Source organism: Drosophila montana, unplaced genomic scaffold (genome assembly GCF_035044405.1).
Source record: "Drosophila montana isolate Dmon_TW-CO22-7 unplaced genomic scaffold, ASM3504440v1 contig_1624_1, whole genome shotgun sequence".
NCBI classification, from domain to species: Eukaryota; Metazoa; Arthropoda; class Insecta; order Diptera; family Drosophilidae; genus Drosophila; species Drosophila montana.
In genome coordinates, this window is record NW_026996559.1 from 1,149,074 (window position 1) to 1,164,913 (window position 15,840).

Sequence of the window (15,840 nt, forward strand, 5' to 3'; positions counted from 1 at the left end):
GGAGGGGGTCTCGGCAAGCGAACATGGGGGCATGCCCCAACATCAGCTGTCTGCTTGTAATGATCGCTAATAGAGATGACTGCGTCCTCTGGAGCCCAACTCCGCGTTAGTCAGCGGTCACCTGCAGGCGGAAATACGAGAACAAAAGCTAAGTTGGAAAATGAGAAAATAGAGAAAAAAGAATCTTGCTTCCCTTTTTTTTCGCGAGGAGCTCCTTTCTTTTGTACTAAAAATGGCTAAAATAATATTTTTAGGTAAGTTGGTCTTAGAAAAATTGTAGAACTCGTAAAACTTTAAGTCTAAAAGTATTGGAGTACGGGTAAAATGGAATGAACATGGGAGTAGAATGGATATGGCTGGGAGGGAAGATAGTTATCAGATAAGTGAAATATTCTTATCATACATATGTATATATATCATATATCATGCATCCCAATTTTCGGTGGCCCTACAAATTCCATGGTATTGGCAGCAAACAAGATGTTGACATCGATTTTTATCGATTTCATGGGAACGTGTTTAGTGGGCGTGTTTGAAATACAGTTTATCGATGCAAGCCTCTGGTTCTATAGTTTATACAAACATGCGTTTCTTATGTATGTATGTGCGTATGCATGTGTGTTTATATTCTTATATGTCTATATGTATAAATGTCTTCATGCATGCATGTTCTCTTATACTGAACGTACATCAAATTTACCTTTCGCTACCGTAGATTTAAGGGAACCGTATTTTTATCCATTGCCCTTCTAGGTGATTCTCATGTTTTTAAGTAAACCTTGCATATTTCCATGTATTGATTATAAGTATTATCCAATAAGCGTTATCTCTGTTTCTCTCTCTTATTATATTTATCTTTCTTTCTACCGCTTCTTTTAACTCGCTCTCTACTTTCTTTGTTATTTTAGTGATGTGCATTTGTGTCAGTCGCTACAGAAGCTACCTCCTACAACATATGGCAATCGTGCGACTTTTTGTGTAATTTAGATGTATTCATATATGAATATGAATATACAAAATATAAAAACTTTTCGAAAAGCCAACGGAAATTTCTACAAATTGAACTAATTTCTTTTTCTTTGCATACGCTTTAGTTCTACATAACACTTGTTATGTTCTACACAATATTGATTTTCAATATATTAATAATACCCTGTTAAAACAGAATGTCTGCCAACATATGTACGAATATGGGCGTGGCTGTGTTCGCTAATATCCGCCGTTAGATTGGCGCTAACAATCGAGTGCATTTCCATTGTAGCAGACGCATCAGGAGCTAGCTGCCTGTGCCGTTAAAGATAGTGTAAAGGTCCAACAAAAACCATCAATTTGCTGGGTCTGACCAACGAGCAGTGTCCGTTGGTCACCGCACCGCACAATCCCGCATCCCACAATGCAGATTGCACTTCTATGTGCGGTTTTGTTGCTGCCCCAAAGCTGCCAGCTCTGAGCATGGTGCATGCTGCTTGCTCTTACACAATTCAGGAGTTGTGCCGAATGGGTGGGGAGGAGAAGGTATGAGGGACGCAGGGCATGGCGCTTTCATTAACCTTTTTGGCATTCAACATAATTCAATTTGGCATCAAGTCGTGCTGCAGCAGCAGCAGTAGCAGCAGCAGCTCATTTGCATTAATGCAATGCACGTGTGCAGTGGAAAGTGCATTGAAAATGTTCATAAATAAATTGATTGGCCGAATATCCTTAATTGTGGCTAACTATGCTTAACAAGTTACTGACTAAGCTGCCAATCGCTGGCTTTAAACAATGAAAACCCAAACCGCTTTAAGCCCGAACCGTAAACTAAAATATTAAAAAGTATTAGTTGGATGACGAAATGACGAACCTATACCTAAATCGAACCATATACATATAATTACAAATATTATTGCAAGATAAGTTAGATCAACATCTATATAAATTTCAAGAAATATTAAAAATTCACTTGTTTCAACCAATAACAAGCAATATCGGCTATCTATGTTACTCCTAAGATAAATTACCCTTGTAGATGGCTTTGCAGATATCTGAGGAACAGAGCGAGGATATCATAACAAAGAATTGCTGATTCTTACTTTAGAGCTACATGATATAGTAGACCGATTTTGAGAAGAATGTGTTCATATGTAAGGAGCATGATTAAACTGAAAGTTTGGTTGAGATAACTTGAAAAAGAAAAAGTTGTTTACGCAAGAGCTTAATTTTCAACCGATTATGGTAGCTATATAATATATATGCCCGATTCCGGCACATACTGCCTGCATTATAAATCGTGAGACTGAGTGACAATTTAGCACAGAAATTGACAGAGGGACATGGCTAAAAAGACTCGATTCGCAATCGTCTTCTTCTTTGGGGTGTTACGCACTTCATAAGAAAACTATATACTATATATAAACACTGCTATACAAATACATAATAATAGTTTTATAAATTTATGATAAATTAAACAGTTAACAATTGAAAGAATTTTAACGAAAAACCAAGTTCACGGAGCGAATTGTAAGGCGAGGCTTTGATTTGAACCGTTAACCGAACCAATGGAAACGTTTGTTAGGTTTGCTGCCATGTTAAATACTCTATGGAATTAAATATTATTCCATTTGGGATCCAATTGGGATCTGTTAGGGATCTGTTTGAGCGGCAGCACGCGTTGGTTCTGTTTGAGTTGCTGTTAACAACTTGTGTTCTGGGCCAAACATTACGTATACGTCGTGTTGCCGGCTGCTGTTGTAAGCGCGTCGCAATGTTGTACACGGTGCGCATGCCAGGGAAATTTTAACAGAGCCAAAAGGGAAATTCTTGTGCCGCAGCAGCTATAGCAGCCGCAGCAGCAGCAGCAGCACAACCAACAACAGCAGCAGCAGCAGCAGCATCAGCATCAGCGACAGCAGTGGCATCATCAGCAGCAGCAGCAAACATTGCAGGATAGTATGAAACAGGACTCAGCGCAGACGGCACGCGTTTCGCATTTGAGGAGAACCAAACGCGAGAGTCGCAGCAGTCGCAGTCACAGTCGCAGTCGCAGCAATTGCCGTTGCCGTTGTTGTCGTAGTCGCAGTCGCAATCGTTGTCTCGTCTCCGTGGCCGTGTCTCTGTGTCTGCGTGTGAGTGCGCGCGCGTGTGTGTGTGTGTTTGTGTTTCAGTGTGCGTGCGTTTGCGTCTGTGTGCCTGTGAGTGTGTGTGTTCTCATGTAAGCCCTATGTGTGCCTGTGTCTGTCGCGCATGTGACTGCCAGCTGCGTTCGTCTTGTGAGTTTGAATGAATTGCCGCTGCCGCTGCTGCCAGCAACAACAACAACAGCAGCAGCATTTCCAAACGGCATAATAACAAACAATCCCAAAAACAACAAGAACAACAAGAAGCGCAGCTCTGGCTGCGCTTAGTTGCGGCGATAGCGGCAATAGCCTACAAAAACGCACAAAAAACGCGCACAAAACGCTTACATAAGTTTTGTGTGTGCTGCTGCCGCTGCTGAGCGGCAATAAAAATGCACATAACTACAGCTGCAGCGGCAGCAGCGGCCATAATAATAAGCCCGCAAAAAAGCCAAAAACTGAATTGTACAAAATTTCGCTTCAAAGCAATTCACATAATTTTGCAGCGCGAAAAAAAGGCGCGCAGCATTTTGGCAGCTGTTTCTGTAGCCATTGTTGTTGTTGCTGTTGTGGTTGTTGTTGCTGCGTTTAAGCGTCGTCTGATTGCCACGAACGCTGTCGTTGCCTACTTTGTGGCGCGCGCGCGTTTCTTTGAATTGTTTGTTGTTGTTGCTGCCGCTGCTGCTGCGGCTGCTGCTGCTGAGCTGCAAAATTGTAACACGGTCATTGCGGAGGTCGCGCTAACAAAGCTGCCAAGGCGAAGATAAAGAGCAACAACAACAACAACAGCAGCAACAAAAGGGGCGACAATTGCGAGTCAGTTTGGAAATTGAAGTCAAAATTTCGTAACCGAATTGCAGCAGCAACAGCAGCAGCGACAATCAGTGCTGCCGTTACTCAAGTTTGAAGCTCATAAATTGTGGTCAATTAATTTTGAAATATTTGTATCAACTTGTTGCATTAAAATCAAAATTATTGCAAGTCAAATTTGCAAAAAATGCGCGCCTTTTGCACGCGTTTGCTGGCTGCTGTTGTTGATCTATTTTCAAACATTCAAACTCAGCTGTTTGGTCCTGGCGCACAGAGCAAAACAAAAATAAAAGAGAGCACAAATCAAAAACTCATTAAAAAAGTATCAAAAGTGCAAAAGACGATTGAAAAATTTGTGTGGTTTTTTGTTTTGTTTTTTCTTTCGATCAAAGTTTTTTGCAGTTGTTTTTTTTTTTACATTTTTGTTATGTTTGCAAACACGTTAATAAAAAGCAAATCAACAAAATAGTGCACACAATTTGAAGAATTCAACTAAAAAAAAAAATGAAAAACTAAATGCAAATAAGCAGGCGAGAAAAACAAACAAATAGAAGAAAAACACAAACAAATAGAAAACGAACTAAAGCAGAAGAAACGATTTGAGCAAAGGAAACGGAAACGAGTTTTTTTTTTTCGTTGACTGCAGCCAGCGCAGTTGCCAGCTTGTAAATCGTTTTGTGCCAAGGTAAGATTCAAGATACTATATAAGATTAAAGATGTGAATGTGTATTAAATGTCTGTGTGTACACACACGTGTACATGTAATATAATTAAATGCTTTTAAGTCCTTGTAGGTATTGTGTTATAATGTTCACAAAAATAAGTCAATGGGGAGACCCCAGAAAGTTCATCATAAGTATAAACTACAAGACATTGTGACTAAACCTTTTTTCACAGTCCCTCGCTTGGCAGAGATTAGACGCTCCTGATCGATTCCAGCGCATAATAAAACAAATTGATCATTAGCAACAATCGAGTCTATAAAGTCATGTCTGTCTGTCTCTCAGCCTAAAGCTATTTTCAGGAAGCTTTCTGTTGCCAGCGGAGCACGTTTGTTGAATTCGAGCGGATCGGAACAATATATCGTATATCTTTCAACGAAATTACCTGTCGAACGTTCTTTTATTAATGTCCAAACATGCCATTTACGAGTTTTACCATGCTCTTTATATATAAACAAGATCTTCATCAAATTGGGGCAAATATGACTAACTAGCGGGTATAACCGTGCCCGTGGAACGTATGTTAAAAATCAACGTTCTCAAAAAGCTTTGAAAATGATTTTGAAACTTATCGGACGGTAAACAAACAATTTTCATAGAAACGTTTTCCGCCAATTTACCAACGTTGCGAGTGGAATTTCCCAAATCGCTGAAACACATATTCATTATATTCTTATGTAGAGCTTTGAAAATAAGTTTGAAGCAAATCGGACACAACTTAAAACTTCGCCCAAAAAATCTTTAAATCGCATTCCCTCCGAAAAAGTGTGAAACACCCCTCAAATGAATTTGTGAAATACGTCTAAAATGATTTTTTTTATAGATCTTTGGAAACGAATTTGAACACAAAACGTCATCCACCAAATCTTTGACCTCCATTTCCACCAAGGAGGAACGGATTTTTCGAAAAGTGTGAAACACCCCTCAAATGAATTTGAACAAAGATCTTTGAAAATAAGTTTGGGGCCGATCGGATCGTAAACAAAAAACTTTCATACAACCGTTTTCCGCTAAGTTACCACTGTTACGGGTGGAATTTCTCAAATCGCTAAAATACGTATTTATTAAGTTTTTATGTAGAGCTTTGAAAATAAGTTTGAAGCTAATCGGACACAACTTAAAACTTCGCCAAAAAAATCTTAAAATTGCATTCCCTCCGAAGAAGTTTGAATTCTGCGAAAAGTGTGAAACACGTCTCAAATGATTTTTCTTATAGATCTCTGAAAATGAATTTGAGCGCGAAACGTCACCCACCAAATCTTTGACCTCCATTTCCACCAAGGAGGAACGGATTTTCCTAAAAGTGTGAAACACCCCTCAAATGAATTTGAACAAAGATCTTTGAACATAAGTTTGAGGCCGATCGGATGGTAAACAAAAAAGTTACATACAAACGTATTTCGCGATTTTTCCACACTTGCGGGTGGAATTTCCCGAAACCCCGTCTTAACGTGCACCTACATCACATAAGGTAGCTACAGTGAAAATTTCAGCTTCCTAGCTCTTACGGTTTGGGCTGTGCGTTGTTCACCAATCAGTCAGTCAGTCAGTCAGTCAGTCAGTCAGTCAGTCAGTCAGTCAGTCAGTCAGTCAGTCAGGACAAACAGTTTTATATATAGAGATAAATGGCTCAATAGAAAGAATCACTTTTTGCGAGGAAAACTTTCTGCTTTACAGCGAGTTTCACTGTGATTCCCACATATCTGAAAAACTGAAAGCCATATGTCTAATAGTCTATTTATTCCAGAAATAACCCTTCTTTAACGCATTTTAATAGATGCTGGCTTTCGTATTGTTTCTTATTTGGAATAGTAATAATGTATGTATCTTACATACGCTATATAAGTATTAAGCTATGATGTTATTTCCATCCTTCTGTCGGCTCTCTGAATAGGCTTTACATTTGAGCATATACCTGATCCTAAATTATATATTAAGCTTTACATTTTGGGTGGGCAAATAAAAATAAATTGATTCTGATTGATTTCAAAAACAGTGATTGATATATATTTATATATATATATATGTGTGTATATACATACTTGCATTAAGAGGAATTCTGTATTATTGTTTTGTATTATTTATTTATTTATTAATTAACCAAAATAGGTAGCTTAAAGGCAACCTTAATATAAGCTTATTATAACTATACCTAAACAGAAAACATGAAACTTAAAGAAAATGTTAATTTATTGGTTTTAAAGAAAGAGTTCTTTAGGCTTAAGTTTCATCAAAGCACAATTGGCAGAAAAATCGAAATGCTTTTCACTTGCGAGGTTGTGATAAAGCTTTAATGATCTATTGATTGGCTCGTTGCCTGCATAAGCAGTTCTATAAGTCCCCACAGAAAAGCGCAAATAATATCGCAAAGATCTGCTCGGCATATTAAAGTTAACGCGTGCAGTCAATAATTGCTACCATTAAATTGCTCTTCTCTCTTCTATCTTCCGGAGATGATAAATGTAGTAGATATTGTATTGTATTGTATTGCTGGCATATTAACCTTATATATGCCAAGTGCTTTGTTTTTGTAATTGTTATTCCATGCATTTCGGTATTCGACTTTTACATTTTCCAGAACTCTAGCTTTTTTTAAATATGGATTCGTTAAAATAGCAAGTAATGAATGTTTCTAAGATATAAAACCCAATTTTTACTTCTATGAATACAAGCATAATAAATATATTTTCCAAGATAAAACTCCTATTTTCGATTGTATTTATTTATTTATATTCATTGCTCGACATTTTATTTATTTATAGTTCAATTGCATGAAGCAAATTGAGCAAAATTCTAATAAACAGAAATCAAATGAATGCGGACAGCTAAAAACGAATAGAGTAGTTCTATCGAAATATTATTTACTAAAATATATTTTTTCCATGTAAAATATTGTCAATCAATTCTTCTCTATAACCAAATATGATTATAAAAATATTTTCCATTTTGTATATGCAATTGATTGAACCTTTCGTCTATGACTTTATCAAGTCTGCAGATTACCCTTCAATTAGTCAAAGTTCAACTTAATATAGGGTATGCTGTGGTGCAGCATATGGGCATGGTAAGCCAACTGGTTTTAATCAAACATCAGCCGCTTTACGTAGGTCAGTTTTTGTTGGGAAAGGTCTCCTTGTGCTGGACACAAGATATCATTTTAGCATATTTGGGACTATTATTTTGCTTTCCATTTGCCATCCGTTCGTATGGCTAATATTACTTTTTGATGCCTTTCTTGAACAAAATCATTTAACTATTTTCCCAAAAACTGCTAAAATGTTTGCCCAACAATTTGAGCGATTATGGAGAGAGAAAGAGAGAGTACGTGAGGGGGCAAGGAAGTGAAAGGGATATGCTAAGTGAGTTGTTGTAGCAACTATTGTTGTTGTTGCTCTTGCTGTTGTTGCTGTTGCTGTTGCTATTGCTGTTCTGGTTCTGGTCGTTGCTGTGGTTGCCAAAATGGCAACAGCTCCACATTTATTTATTTTGTTGCTGCCTTTCCAATTGCCCCGCCCTACACACCGAATGCCGCACACGGCCCACCGTGTCACCGCCCTCAATTCCCTTTCGCCTCATCGAGCCACTCGGCCAGCTGCAATCGTGTGCCTACATTTTAGGGTTTTAATTAAATGCAACAACAAAGCCAGAAGCAAACAAAGCCATTGCACACACTACTCTGAACATTGCAACTTGTGTAAGTTTCGTTCATGGAAATTAAACAAACGGATTAAATCATGAACTGACCCAAAAGATTTGCTCTCGAAATAAGCTAAATTGTCTAATGTCAGCTAGTAACATTGCAAATATTAATGGATATCTAAGTGGCAGAGCTGCTAAACAATAGATGTTACCATAAAGGAAGTGTGTTTCTCTCAGTTTCAAATATGCATGCATAGAAATGTGGAAGAAATAAGTGTCGAAGCCATGCAAAGGTGCGCAAAATAAAAAGAAACATCACTGAATTGGTATCTTCCGAAAATAAGTTGACCATATACTCTCGGCTGTAATTGTTGATCAAGAATATATACACTTTGTCCTTGATATATACTTTAATGCATTCGAATTTAATGGAAAATAAAAGTACCTCTGCAAGTAGTTTACTTCAAGTAATATCAGATAACAAAAACTAACACGACTAGAAGACATGCTATATAAATATTTTATTCTTCATGCACAGCTGTGTTTCTTCTTTCCTTAGTAACAACTTATGTATAAGAAATGCCTTCTTGAATAACTTTCACGTTTAAAGTTGGATCCTTATGCGATTTTCAGGACTGAAATGTGACATACAAAACGGAGTATATACCAAAGCGTAAGGCTCTATCTAGCTTAAAGAATGCGTATTTTCCAATTTTGTGGAGAAGGGGAAAGTCCCGATCAAGGTTTAAATATTTGTTGCAGCAAATCGAAGCTGAGTGCAGGTCATTCTTGCTAATTGCTGCGATGTTTTAACCTTTTTTTAACGAGCCACATGTATATCTAGCCATAATTATAATGGATATTTGCATATTAGCACACAATCCGTGGATCCTAGATTTTTTCTATCAATAGTTTGATGTTGTGTCATTGAGAGCATTTGTTGTTCGGCAATTGGAAGAACAACATATTTCTCAGCCCATTGGCGTTGACTGCTTTGCATTTTAATCGTTTTACTTAATTGTTGGGGCCATCGCAATAACAACAACAAGCAGACGTGCACAGACATAAAACTCACAGACCCCAATACATGAGAGCCCAACAGGGGCGCAATGAGAGAGGGATGGGGAGGGGGTGTGTGTGTATGTGTGTGCTTGTATTGTGTATGGGTCCCAAAATGAATGAGTGAACTTAACATTAGAGATGCTGCCCGTTCTGGACAAACAAAAGGGCGGCGGCTCCGGCTACCAGAATATGGACAATGGGGCGTATGAGCGACAACAACAACAACGACGAGAGACAACACAACAAGCCAAATAAATTGTAAACATGAGAGAAAGGAGAAAAAAAAAGCGTTTACAGCGATGAGCAAAATGAAGAGATTAGTGAAATGACCAACAGAACACGGCGGGCGTTGAAAATCTCCCCCCAACCATATACCCCACACAGCGTATGGCAAAGGATGTAGGGGTATGTTAGGGGTAACAGTATGTGTGTGTGGCGCAAACAGCAAAAGGCGAGAGGCGAAAGCAATGAAGAGAAAACATTTAAGCAAAGCTGTTCTGCTCTGATCTCCCGCTCTCTGCTGCCCCCATCTGGCTCTATAATGGCCTTAACCAGCTCAGTCCAGTCCGGCTTGGCCCAGCGCTATGCTCATCTTTGTCCTCGTCGCTTTTTATGGCCATGTCAAACACTGCAAATCAGTTTAAACTAACAACTAGCTCGCCCTGTGCGCAGCGGCAGCAAGAGTGAGCGCATGGAAGTCTGCTTTTGACTATGTTGTTGGGCGTGTCAAAATGCCTTTGTCCGCAGTGCAGCAGCTGACGCCTTAAACAGGCGACGGCGCTAGCATTAGCCACACATAAATGCCCCCTTTCGTTGCCGTAGCCAAGCATATTCTAATTTTTATGCCCTTATAGAGGGTATTTTCATTTTAACCTGCAATGTGTTACTCCATAGAATTGACCCCATAACCCCATAGAAAATATATATTTCTGATCAGTATCAACTAACTACCAGAAACTACGCCTGGTTCAGCCTTTCTATTGTAGGCAGTGTCTCGGCATTCGTTATCGGCTTAAACGAACCACTATATCATATATCTGCTATAGGATTGATTGCTCGATAATTAAGTTATTCCATGAACTTTTTTGTCTTTCAAGATATCTTGTGCAATCTTGGCATATATGAGTTTTATACGGGCGACTATATCACACCATTTCACACTTATTTAACTTATTCTGCAAATACGAACTCCATTAATCTAATTACATGTCTGCCAAGAAAAGGCATTAGAGCCATATGGATATTAGATCTTTGACGTCTCGAAGATAAACATTTCTTCTAGCTTACATTTGGCCAAACGTGTTGTTAGCGCGTATTTATATAGGTAGCTTTAAATTAATGAAGCTGGATAAATCCGCTGACTTTGTTACTAGCTAGCACATGGGCATCGATCAAAATCAAATTTTGTAAGCGCGGTCTTTTGTTTAAGCCCGTCGCCCAAAACAAAAAAAAAAAACACGTATGTATGTGACACGAAGCTTTAATAATCAAAATATTTTGAAAAAAGTTTGCTTTAGAAACATGCTTTGCCATATTTTTCATTTTAACCAGAGCTTGTACTTATTTTGGTTAATTGCTTTTTATATAAGTCATTTTTAGCTTGTATTTTCTAGCGTTTATTAAATGCTTACAATATAGTTGTAATTAAATTTAAATTTTTAGTTTCCAGTCATGCAATTACTCGGCTTTTGTTTGGAAGCTTTGAAAATAAAAGTTATCGGGAACTTTTTAATTATAAGTTATATATAAAATGTATCCCATAATTTAAATTCTCACATTTCCACTCATTTGCTGCTAGTGGGAAATACATATTTTCTACCTTCAATTCTGAAGAGCGAACTGGAAATATGTTATCAGAAGTTTGACCAAGTAGCAGACATTCAACAAAAATCGTTACCTAGTGGGAACTTGGTCACAAGGTTTTCCAATGCCCTAAACTTAACCCCAACCTAGGAAAGGATTGTTTTCGCATGGAAAACTTTGCTGCAAATTGTCTATGATCATTGTCTTGATTACGATTATAAGTATTTATATATATACTTATATATATATATGTCTGTTATTAAGTATAAGAGTCTATGCAACTTGCTGCGGGATTTAAGCCAGCGACCTCCCGCTTGTTAGCCCGAAACTCAGACACCTGAGCTACGCAGCTTCACAACGTTATGTTTGCAAAGCACACTTATATAGTTGTTTTTGTTGTTGAATGCTTTTCGTATAAACTTTGACCTGCTTTCTTCCCGACTTGCAGATCGAATTTCCCAAAGGCGCAGCTCAATACTGACCTTCGAACCCGAAGGCTGCATCCGTAAAAATTTCAACTCGTTTGTATAAAGATTGTAATATAATATAGTTTATGCATATGCATTAAATAGTTGCCCAACGTCTCACTTAAAACAAGAGCTTTGAACTGGATTAGTTCCGGCTGCTGGGCTGTTCGTGTCGTAAATATTAATTATTTATGTGGAGCCCCATAATCCTTCATAATTTCCAAAGCTAGGATAATTCAAAATTGTACTTTGTAATATATTATTTGTAGCAGTCGCTAAACATATTAAAATTGAATTATTTGTAGGCTGAAATTATTTATGAATGTCAAATCTATTCTTAAATGTGCATTTGCTTATGCTCTGTCAAAGTGTTAATAATTCGGGAAGCTACACGCAGTTAATTTGCTTTATTTGTTGTCTCTTTTTTCATTTATCACTTGCTGAATTATTAAGCAGGACACAAGCAGCATAGACACGCACACACACACACACACACACATATACACGTAAGTTCTTTCACTTACCTGCACGCGCACAATTAACCAATTAGCACCTTTTCAGAATTCCCTTTTCACGTGAATTTGTTGGCTCGTGTTTTTATTTTTATTATTATTATTTTTATTGCACTTTGTTGTTATTGTTGTAAACGAAAATTTGTTTGCTCATAAAAATTTTAATTGCTCCGACACAAAACAATGAAAGCCAAAAACAAAAGCTACAGCAAAAAAAAAAGAAAAATAAAAAATATGAAAAAAAATGTATAAAACGAAACTTTGAGTTGGGAAAATGAAAAATGTGTGAAAAGCGCGAGGGCCAATAAAAATAAATAAAATCAAAAGCAGCGGCAGAGGCCCCGCAGATAAACTGCTAGGCAGCAAGTGCTATGAGCGAGGGGCGGCAGGTGTACGAGCATGAGGGGCGGGGTCGTGAGGGAGGCGGTAGATGACAAGCGGCATATTAGGAAGGTAGCCACAATACCTGTTAGCGCAATATACTGGGCACAAGCAGAAGCAGCAGCAGCCACACAGAGAGTCGCCTTGGCACTTAGGCGAAACTATATACATTATCGACAGTCCTTTGTATTTATGGAGAAAAGATTAAATGGATTTATTCAAGTATTACACTTAAGCAAATCAGAAAAGAGTACATACAAGATGTAAAGATAAAGATATTGTTAATTTAACAGGCCAACAGCAATTGTCGCTAGTTCGGTTTAAACCAAGACCTCGCCCCGAGTTTCGGTTCTGCAACCCGCTTTTACAACTATAAAAGCAGGCACTGCCGCAAATCCTCAGCCTTTACTCAAGTGTAAAAACAACGCTTCTTTTCGAGTAGCCCTCGCTGCTGTTGGTCGCGTATTGTATCGTCCTCCTCTGACTGCTGCGGTTTTAAATGTGTTGCCCGGCACAAAATGCGTAAAAATCAAGCAAAATGAAAAAAAAAGAAATCATTATAATAAAATACAAATTTTTTTTCCTTTCAACTTACTTTTTGTTGTTGTTATGGGCGTTTTCCTGCTCGCGAAACTTTTTAATAGCAATAAAAATGCCTTGGAAAGGCCGCAGAAAGTATTTTCAGATTTGCGATGCTCTTCCCTGCACTAGAGATGGGCGCGTGCCGGACACGAATTAAATATCTGTAAACACGTCCTTTTATAAACTGAAATAAGCTATTTAAGCACAATTCGAAAATTAAAGCTAGATAAACCAAAAGTGGGTTGTCGCAAAGCATTAATAGATAACGAATATTTTACTTCATGCATATCTCCGCTGACTCTTTCAAATATTTAATTTTTTAAGAAAGCGCATCGCGCTTTAGTTTGTGTACACATTTGTGTGCCAGATTTAAGCCCTGAAAATTTCATAATGATTGGACTATAAAGAGCCAAGTTATTCAAAAATCCATTCTCCATAGTGTGGGGCTAAGGGGTAAGAAGAAGCACAGCCGCAGCATAAACTGGGCAGTTAGCGGCATGTGGGCGCGCGTGTGTGTGTGTGTGCGTGTGTGTGAATGTGTCTTTTTGTGTATGTGTATGCATAGAAAGAAGCTGGAATATTTTCAACGGGCATTACCGACTAGAATGCTCTTACAGGCTTCATATAGAAATTTATCTCTTACCAAAATTGGCATTGGAGCCCAAGTTATTTTCATGAAAGCAACTGTTTTTGATGAAAACTTATTTGGGTTTAGGTTGCGGTTCGACTGTCTTATTTGGGAAATTTGTTGGTTTAAAGTTTCTTTTCATTATAAAAACATTAAAACTGAATCGCGGGCTTGAACCGTTCTAATTCAAGCCCGGTTAACATATCTGTTATACGTATTATATTATTCTATTTATATTTATTATTTTTTCATATCATCTCATATTTTGATAAGCTATTGTAGATCGTGGCGATATTTTTAGCACTAGATTTGTGGTGAACCGTGAGAAAGAAGTGAGAACAGTTTGTGTGTATGGAAACATTTTAAATAATAAGCATAATGTGTATTTTGTTTGGTCCTGCAAAATGCAAACACAAATGCCAAAACGGCCCCCTTGGCCAACAGGCCCAAAGGAGTGAAAATAAAAAAGCAAAGACCGCACCCTTTTGCGCCTCGTTTGGCAATACCCTAACCGAACCGTAGCTAACTAAACTAATCCATCAGGCTGTGATGCGGCAAGTGCTGGATTAAGTGAGCAACTAAAATTTAATTCCAGCCTACCGTAAATTTGCGCCGCCAAGAAAAGCTAAAGAATTGATGTGTGTGTAGGGTATACAAGCCTCGTGGTAGCTGACTGTTATTGCGTGTTATTATTGTGGTTATTCTTATTGTTGTTGTCTCTGCCATTGTTGTTGTCGGTTGTTGCTTGTTAAGTGGCTCGTCCATACGCCACACAGCCATCTCTTGGGAGGTTGTGGCAGCAACGCTTCCTTTGGGGAGCTGTCATACATGCGTGCATCTACATCTACATGTGTGGCAGGGTCTGTCAGTTGCTGCGGCTCCCCAGATGGCAGGGTCTGTGTGAGCCACAATGTGGCACAATTGAAACTGAGGCTTTTGCGACTTCAAGTGCAACTTGAATGGCGACTTCAATTGCTTGGACCGGGCCATGTTTTAATAGCTCGCAACAGAGTTGCACTTGTTCGCTTGCAATATGGCCATTTGACTTTGTTGCCCCTCTAAATGCCAGGCTAACACACACACACACACACACACACACACACGCACACACATTTTATTTTGAATGGCTGTAGCAAACACAAAAAAAACCGCACACTAAAAAATGGCAACTAATTGAGTTTGTCCGAAAAGTGTTGCGTGCTTTTCAGCGCCAGCGCCATGAAAACCTTAACTGGGTGGGGGCCTCTGTGTGTGTTTGTGTGCGTGTGCGGGTGCGTGTGTGGGTTAGAGATGGGTGCGGGCGTAACCAAGCATTTGATTTACAAGCCAACGTTTTATTTTTCAAAGACGTCGCTGGGGAGCTGCTGCTTTTGAGTTTTCCCCCTCGTTGGTTACACGCGGCGTATGCGCAACATTGAAATTGAAAAATAAAAATGCAAACAACAAATAACAAATAATACATATTAAAATTACGCTCGTTGGCTGCTGGCTTTCCTGCAACAGACAGCTGACAATACATATATACCATATATACTCCATATACATATATACCTACTATATATAAACGTGTCTTATATACATTGGGAATGATTTGTTTTGGGGCTGGTCGCAATGAGAACCTGAAAGAATATTCAGTATATATATAAATTGGCATCCAGTAGCAATATATATGCAAGATATATATATCGATATCAGGTGTAAAGCTTACTCGAATCGACTGACTTAACGGCCACGTGGCATCTGCCGCTGGCAGGCATTTCAATTTCATGCCACATTCGCCCAAAATCGGTTAGGATTCTGGATTAGGTTATGGGGGAGGGGTTGGCGGACAGCGGACAATTATTCAAAATATGGCTTAGCTGGTACCAAGAAGCATATGCAAAGTGAATCTTTAGCATAACAAATGCGCCCACTGGCTGCGACTGGGATTAGGAGTGGGCCGAAGCCGAAGCCGTAGCTTCGGAGTCCTTGGATGATGACTTAACGTTTCGCAACTGGCTCTTAGTGAGTTTCGCATGGTTGCGACTGCAAGGGATGCGGGGGCTGCGTTCAACGCATGATGACTGGTAAACAAATCGTTGGGCAAAGCCGCAGCGTGGCGTTGCGTCGGGGTAGGGTGGTGGTCGGTGGGGTGTTGGC

The 15,840-nt window shown here is 38.8% G+C and overlaps 1 protein-coding gene across 1 annotated transcript in view; it reads left to right on the forward strand.

Moving 5' to 3' along the window:
* Window positions 1-4,380: 4,380 nt before the first annotated feature.
* The window catches only part of nAChRalpha3 (nicotinic Acetylcholine Receptor alpha3), a 109,901-nt gene continuing 98,441 nt past the window's right edge, over window positions 4,381-15,840 (forward strand). The window contains exon 1 of the mRNA XM_064699328.1: window positions 4,381-4,590. The gene's annotated coding sequence lies outside the window, so the exon portion shown is untranslated. The remainder of the gene's footprint in view (window positions 4,591-15,840) is intronic.